Below are 7,165 nucleotides of genomic sequence, written 5' to 3'. Positions count from 1 at the left end.
CATCCTGACTCCTCAAAATCTGGGAACAGGTCCCTCCACCATCCTTCTGCTGGGACCTTCCTCAGCATCTAACCGTTTGAAATGCAATGGTTCTGCTAAAACCACGCACAGGACAGATGAAGGGAAAGCTAGTTTGGAGGAAACTCAGTGTCACTTTACAAAAGGGGGTGGGGGGAGGCACTGCATACTTTCTAGACTAGTCCCAGCACCCATGACAGACCCGAAAGAGAGACCCAAGGCCTGTGGTGGGGTCCAGCTGATTTTGTTCATTTCGTTCAATCCACAGCTATTGGGCCACGCCTCCCAAGGACACGCAGTCTGAATCGGCACCCGGCGGGGGCAGGTGCAGGGACAAAGGTGAACCAGAGACAAGCCCTGTCTTCTGGGCCAGGGAGGGAGGCAAGGCACACGCTGGCATCGTGTAGGAAGCAGTAAGCCCAGGGAAAGAAGTACAGAATCATTCGAGACTTCTTCCCACTGGGAGAGTGGGGCAGACACAGCCTGAGCCGGACCTAACAAGGCCTGGGATTTATTCACGTAAGCACGGGGGAAAGAGAGACTCAGGGGGAAGGGACAGAAGGGCACAGGGCAGAGAGAGAGAGGGCGCTCCTTCCAGCACCGGGTACTGGAGACAGACCAGCATCTCCAGGTGGGAAGTCCAGACCAGGGGACAGGCGGGAGCGGGGTGGTGGGGAGGGCTAAGATTCCAGGTGGGCTGCCAAAGCCAAAGGACTCCTTGGGCAGAGAGAAAGGCAGGTCCTGAGGAATGTGCCCCGTTTTCCTGGCTCCTTGGGGACCCCAGGCATTCTAAACAAGAGATGGTGTCGCCTGCCAGCCAGCAGATGTGGCCCATGAATAAACATCCCCTCAGGGCTGGGGGTGGGGGACGTTGGGGGGGAATAATAAATATGAAGAAATGGTGGCCTGCCCCTCCGTGTCCCCCTCCCCTGCTCCCAGGGCGGCAGACACGCTCGCTGCCTGAAGGGGCGGACTCAGACGTCCTCACTCAGAGGCCAGGTCGGCCGCACATTAATCCGGGTAGATTTGGCCATCTTGTGACACAGCCAATCAGTTCGAGGGAGGGGACGGCAGGAACGCCTCTCCTTTCACGCCACAAAAGGATTTTCGTCCCTTGAGAGCACAATGAAAAAAAAAAAAAAAACCAATCAAGGCGGGATCAGCTGTGGGCTGGTCGCTGCAGATCCGTCTCTCCCAGAGGGGGGTGGAGGGGGACATATTGGTCCGTGTGGGAAACCCACAGCCTCCGCTTCTCACACATTGTTCTCCTTCTCTTCAACGGCACCCCCTCCCCACCAGCCCGTACCCTCCCCTCTCCCCTCCCCAAAGCCGTTAATGCCACAAAAGATACTTTCCCCATTGTGCCCGGGACAGCTGAGAGGTCCCAGCGAGCTCCGCACAGCTCTGCGTCCTCTCCAGGGAGAAGGGGCCTGGACCATCCAAATGGAGAACTGGATGCTTATCATACAAAGGAATTAAACCCACTTGGGCTCTCTCCTGCTAATCTGGGGCTGTGGGGGGTTAAATACGGTTACATTTTCATTAGGTGCTAATAGCAAAAGGGCAGCTCAGGGCAGCAGGGCCCAGACATTGTTATGCAGAAAGTTTCCCCCCAAAGGATGGGCAGGGCAGGTGGGGTGGGGGAGATCAGAGTGAGCAGCCAGCATTAAATCAGGGAGAAGGGAGAGGGGGGCATATGCAATGGTGCATTGTTGGTCCCAGGGAGGTCCCATCAATGGGGAAAGCCATGTTTTCTCTGAAGGAAACAAGTTGAAATTGTTGGGGAGGGGAAGGGCTGGTGGGTGGCTGGGGACAGAGCTGGGCTCCTTGTGACTAAGGCCACCTTGTTGGGGGTGGGGGGGGGGAGTCCTCGCCACCAGTTCTACACTGAGGCTTTGCCAGGGCAAGTGGAGGATTCTGGTGCATGTCTAGGAGGTGGTGTGGAGCAGGGGAAGTTTTTGGAATCAGGGAGAATGAATGTAAGCTGTGAGCCTCTCTCACTGGCCCCACGGCCTGGAGCTTCTGTGTGACTCTGAGCCTCAGTTTCTTTTTAGCACAAAGTGGAGATGAAACCTACCTCCGTGGATCCGTAAGGGTCCTCAGTGAACTTAAACTAACAGGTACCATTAAAGGGCTCAAAAAGGGGAAAGCCTTTCTCCTCTTACCCAGCAGCCCTGTTCGCAATGACCCTTAAAGAGAAATTTTAAAAGGCAAAGTGAAAGGATGCTGGCTTTGATACTGAGGGCTAATGTCACTTCACCCCGTGCAGTGTTCCAGCCTCCCCAACCCGAGAGCAAACTCCTCCTGTCTTCTCTTCAGTCTCCTCCAAAGCTTGGTCTGGACCTCAGCTTGACCACAGTGTCTTCTCGCTTTGACATCAGCCCGTTCAGACGTTCCAGTGTCCCAACCCTGAAAACCTTGTGCCGAAATAAATCAGCAGGTAAGCTCATGATTTATTTTCTGGTTTGCCTTGCTCCGTGTGGGGGCTCATTAACACGCTGTTATGAGGACGGTACTGTGGGAAGGCAGTGCAAGAAGGACTGCATGGGGCTGCTGAGACGTATGCAGAAGGCCAGAGAATGAACCTTGGCTCGTTCAAGTCTGGAGCCCGTGGTTCTCCATCATTCCCCACGGCAGCCCGGATGCCCAGAAACTCAGAATTCAATCTCAAGCTAAGTGACAAGGTGGTGGATAAAGGATTGCCGAATCAAAGATACTAATGATCCTTTCTACATCGCAAATGACAGGAAAATATATGTGTCAGCAGTACGAATTCAGCAGAGGCCAAATTTGTATTGACATTTGACTTTCGGACCCAGTGGGGTCCGGGAGGGGACAGCACCCTTTCACATGTAGTGATGTAGTGATGTCACGGCCGGCTTCTCTCACTTTCTCTCCGGCACAGACCTCTGCATACAGTGGTCCTGGATCCTCATGGAATGCCTGATTGCTTCTGGTGAGCTTTCAGGCTCCACAAGACTGCTTTTCAACGAGAAAGAAGTGCCGGGTCAGAATAATTGTTGCCAAGAGTTCCGAGACCGGTTCCAGAGTCTCTCCACACTGGCTCGTGAAAAAAAAAAAAAAATTCAGCTGGGGAGTATGTGTGGCTGGGGAGGGTGAGGCAGTGCTTCCCTAAACTGGCTGAGAGTGCCTCGGTTGCTGCTAGCATTTATCTCACCCTGACTGAGGTCCTCAAGGCATGTTTACTTCACAGAAAGCAGTCTGAGAATCCCAGGGATAACGTATGCATCTACAGCGAGATCTCTGGGGTGAGAAATGAGATTATGCCCCAATCCAGGGAGCGTCCAGAAGACCTCTTCACTGCAGACTCATCACCAGGGGTCTGAGACCTAAAGTCTTGGTTAAGCTTACCTTCACCATATATCACATGTGAGTTTTGATCTCTTAGTGAATGTCAAGGGTTCACACCAAAGAATTTGAAGGAAACGAAGCACTGGGGCAAAATGAGGTTTCTAACGTCAACCTGGACTTTCCCCACCCCGACCGGTTCATAAAATTAGAATTCAAAATCTTTTCCAGGTGCAATGGTAGATCCCTTTAGAGGAAACAGCTTCCCAGAGCCAACAGTGCTCAGAAATTACAACCGGTTTCAGCAATTAAGAGAAGTAAAACATTAAAAAGCATGAAGCAAAGTGCATTTGCATGCTAATAGCCCCTTCTGTAGTGCTGGGAAGCTGTGTTTTACAACAAAGCAGATAACTTTCCCACTAGGGCCATATTAACCCTTGGGTTCTCACTCCAGCTCCGTGGCACCCCGTTCTCCTCTCTAGAATTCTTCTGGCCCCGGCTGGGGAAGATATGGGTTAACTCTGCGTATGCATCCATCCTCTGTGGCCGAATTCTCTCTGGTTTGGGTAGGAAAAGGAAAAGAAAGAGACTTAAAAGTTTTGATTGTCTTTCAGGGTAGAGAGAGGAGGGTGGGAAGACGCACTGGGGGTGAAAAAGAACGTTCCCCTAGAAAACACACTGGGAGGGGCTGGGCACAGCGTCTGTGTCCAGTGAGACTTGAATTTGAATCTGGCTACACCTCTTCCAAGTGATGTGACATCGGACAAGTTACTTAAATTCTGGGAGACCTAGTTTGCTTCTGAAAGAAGGTGGAAGGAGAATTAAACGAGGCAATGAGGGTAACACGTCTATGCCCCTAGTGACTATCACGGTTTGGGGACCATGGGGGACAACCTGGTGGCACTTTCGGGGGATGTTATGAGGACCTTTTGGTTACGCCATGAAAAACTCTCTGGCCTTATTGACAATGGAAAGCAGTCCTTTTTTGCCTCATGAAGAAAGTTAATCTTTGGAATAAAGGCAGATTATGTATAAAGACTCTTTTTATCTCTTTCTAAGGTGGAGGCCACCAGTGTTTCGGATTCCATCAAAGTGGCAGCCCTTGAGAATATACCACAGGCCCCCGAGAACAAGGAGAAAACTCTCCTATCAGAAAAAGACAAGGTAGCAGGGCACAGAGCTTGGGGTTTGGAGCTGGGTAGACCTGGATTTGAGATCCACTTGCTTTGAAACTACCTGGCTGTGTTACTTTCAACAAATCTCTCAACCTCTCTGTGCCTCTGTTTCCCACTGTGAAATGAGGATGATAAAATCTCATACATTTGAGGTAAAGTTTCTGTGAGTAAGAACCTCAACACGCCAGTTATTAAGGGATAGTTCTCGTTTCTGTTTTAACAGTGCATCTCCCCTCGTCCTTCCTCATGACACAGGGAGGAAGCAATGCCCAAAGGATGTCATGTCTTAGATTTCAAGCCAAGCCACTGAAACCAAGTAAAGATGAGGAAAGAGAAGTTTCTGTTCGTACACCTATGTCCTTGTCTCTCACCACCGTTCTGCTGATGGGAGAGAGAGGCCACCGGAAGGAAAGGCAAGTTCATCAAGGGCTGGCAAAATATTAATCTGGGAGCTCACGGATGGGCAGCGATGCGCGCTCCCCGGCAGCGGGCGTTCCGTTCCTGTTCAGGCTGCCTGTGGGCTGCGAGAGCCCACCACCCCACCCTTGCACCGTGGCCACACCATGACCCGCCATTCATCCCCTGCTCCAGACCGACTCCCAGACTGCTTTCCAAGACAGGGCTTGGGAGGGGAGCGGAGAGACAGAAAGCGGACTGGAGGAGAGGAGAGAGAGCTCTGACTCGGCAGACCACCCTTTTCTCTAAAAAGATGCTTTCCACCCCGCTAGTTGGATGGTTTTTAACCACGACTGTGCACAGAATCGCGGAGAAGCTTTAAAAAATTATACTGGGGCTCTACCCAGCCTTTGGTTATGATTCAGTTTTCTCTGGGGTAAGCCTTGAACATGGGTATTTTTAAATAGCTCTTCAGTGGTGCTGATACGTAGCCAGACTTGAGAACCGTTGTCCCACTTGGAAAACCCACCTGGAGTGTCCCCTTCCGCCCTCTTACCTTACAGGATGTGTTTGATCTGCCACAGTGCTCCTTGCGATTGGCTGATGTTAGGATTACCCACAGGGCTTTTTAAAAATGAGGATGTCTGGAACCAGCCCCCAGAATTTCTGATTTAATTGGCTGGAAGTGGGCTGCAGGTGTCAAAGATATACCTCCACAAGCTTATAATTCCATACATACAGGATTACTCACTGCAGCATAATTTGTAATCATGAAGACTGGGGACAACCCAAATGATGATCTGTGAGATTCATTAAACAAACTCTGGTCCAACTTCAGTCTAGAATAGTATACATCTGTTCAAAAAGAATGAGAAAGATTTCTCTGCACTGATATGGAAAGACCTCTACGATATATAAAAAGGAAAAAAAAAAGAAAAAGCAACAGACAGAACAGTGTTTATAGGGCACTATTACTGTATAAGAAGAAGGGATAAAAATCAAGAATATACTTTCAAACTGCTTGCATTTGCATAAAAAAATCCTGGAAGAACACACAGGAGAATAATAAACGTGGTGACTATGGGAGGTAGGGGGTGACAGACTGTTTAGGGACGTGGATGAGACAGAGACTTTTATAGGGTCTTGACCTCTGAAACATACAAGTGACTTCTCTTTAAAAATAAAGATCTTAAAAAGTTGCTCAGGGGATTCTAATGACTAGTCAGGTTTGAAAACATCTTTCTGGGGACAGGTGTCAGCAAACTACAACCCGTGGACCGAATTCAGGCTGCTTCCTGTATTTTTTTTTTAATAAGTATTTTAGAACAATTTTTAGATATTCAAAAGTATTGAGAACATAGCTCAGAAGTTCCCCATAGACCCTGCACCCGATTTCTGCTATTACTAACATCATTCATGAGTGCGGTATATTTGTAACAACTCACGAACAAAAATCCTGATCGATTATTCTTACCTGAAGGCCAGACGATGTATTTCCTTGGTTTCCCTCTCATGTCCTTTTTCTGCTCCAGGATCCCATCTGGGACGTCACAACATGTTTAGCTATCACGTCTTCTTAGACTCCTTTTGGCTGCAATCATTTCTCAGACTTACTTTCCCCATCTGTGATGACCTAGACGGTTTAGAAGGACACTGGACACGCATTTTGCTGAATGTCTCTCAGTTGGGATTTGCCTAATTATTATTATCTTTTCATGCCTAGACTGGGGTAACGGGTTTTGGGAAGGAAGACCACAGATGTCAGGTGCCATTCTCACCCCATCATATTGAGGGCACCTACTTACTACCTGCGAGATGGATCATGGTTGGTGTCAGCCTGGGTCACCTGGCTGTGGCGGGGTTTGCCAGGTTTCTCCAATGGAAAGTTCTTCTTTTTTTTTTTTTTGTTTCTCCTCCCTTTCCACATTGTACTCTTTGGAAGAAAGTCACCATGCATGGCACATGCTTAAGGGCGGAGTAGCTACAGACATTATTTAGAATTCTTCTGCATAAGACATTTGTCTGTTCACCTCTCTCTTTTTATTTTAAATTAAAGTAGTCAGTTACACGTGTCAATTTCTGGTGTACAGCACAATGTCCCAGTCTTGCATGTACATACATATTTTCATTTTCATATTCTTTTCATTAAAGGCTATTATAAGATATTGAACATAGTTCCCTGTGCTATACAGAAGAAACTTTAAAAAAATCTATTTATGTATATAGTGGCTAACGTTTGCAAATCTCAGACCCCCAAATGTATCCCT

At 48.7% G+C, this 7,165-nt stretch overlaps 1 long non-coding RNA gene across 1 annotated transcript; it reads left to right on the top strand.

The window, feature by feature from the left end:
• Positions 1 to 399: 399 nt before the first annotated feature.
• On the top strand, positions 400 to 6,932 carry LOC116669212. Its single transcript, XR_004326557.1, has 4 exons — positions 400 to 537; positions 2,288 to 2,458; positions 4,387 to 4,491; positions 4,726 to 6,932. It is a non-coding gene; the product is annotated as an uncharacterized LOC116669212 (long non-coding RNA).
• The last annotated feature ends 233 nt before the right edge of the window (positions 6,933 to 7,165 follow it).

Source organism: Camelus ferus, chromosome 16 (genome assembly GCF_009834535.1).
Source record: "Camelus ferus isolate YT-003-E chromosome 16, BCGSAC_Cfer_1.0, whole genome shotgun sequence".
Taxonomy (NCBI): Eukaryota; Metazoa; Chordata; class Mammalia; order Artiodactyla; family Camelidae; genus Camelus; species Camelus ferus.
The sequence above is the reverse complement of the archived record's forward strand: the minus strand, read 5'-3'. Positions and strand labels throughout refer to the sequence as shown.